Source organism: Urtica dioica, chromosome 7 (assembly GCF_054948205.1).
Source record: "Urtica dioica subsp. dioica isolate 48M chromosome 7, U.dioica_male_clone48M_v1_H2, whole genome shotgun sequence".
Lineage (NCBI taxonomy): Eukaryota > Viridiplantae > Streptophyta > Magnoliopsida > Rosales > Urticaceae > Urtica > Urtica dioica.
The window spans coordinates 26,578,236-26,578,858 of record NC_142762.1 but is presented as its reverse complement, the minus strand read 5'-3'; positions in this window follow the sequence as shown (position 1 = coordinate 26,578,858).

Below are 623 nucleotides of genomic sequence, written 5' to 3'. Positions count from 1 at the left end.
TCCGCTAAATACAGAATGTGGAAGCAAAGGAATGGAAGAGTGAGAATTCATGATCTGCTTAGCAATACACGGGAACGACAGGGAGAGAGAGAATGAATGAATGAATGAAAAATATCTGCACTGAGAATTATTTCTTCGATATAATTATAAACAGAAAGGAGAGTGTAGTGGGACCCACCATAAGAAGAATGGAGAAGATGGCCAGCCCCCACTTGAATATATTTTCTTTTTTTTCAAGCTCCTTGATCGGATTCGCCTGAATTGTTTCCTCTCATTGGTCCAATTTTTCGACCTATTATTAAGCAAACAATTATTTTTTTAAAGTTGAACTTCGCGAGCCTTCGATTCTGTGTTTTTATTTTATCAACTGTACGGTCTGCGTTGAATTTTGGAAAAGGAAATTTGAGAAAAACCTAATTTTGGTTGCTACTTTAAGAAAGCATTGTATTATTTTTTAAAATTTTACGAAAATTACGAAGTTTTTTTTAGACCAAAATATCATTATTCAACACGCTCAGTATACAAAGCATATTTACGAAATTCAAAAATGCGCCGAACTCCACGTCGTCACGTCGGAGCTTGAACGCTTGTGGGAGGCCGTTTCCGCCATCGTCGTGGCTCCG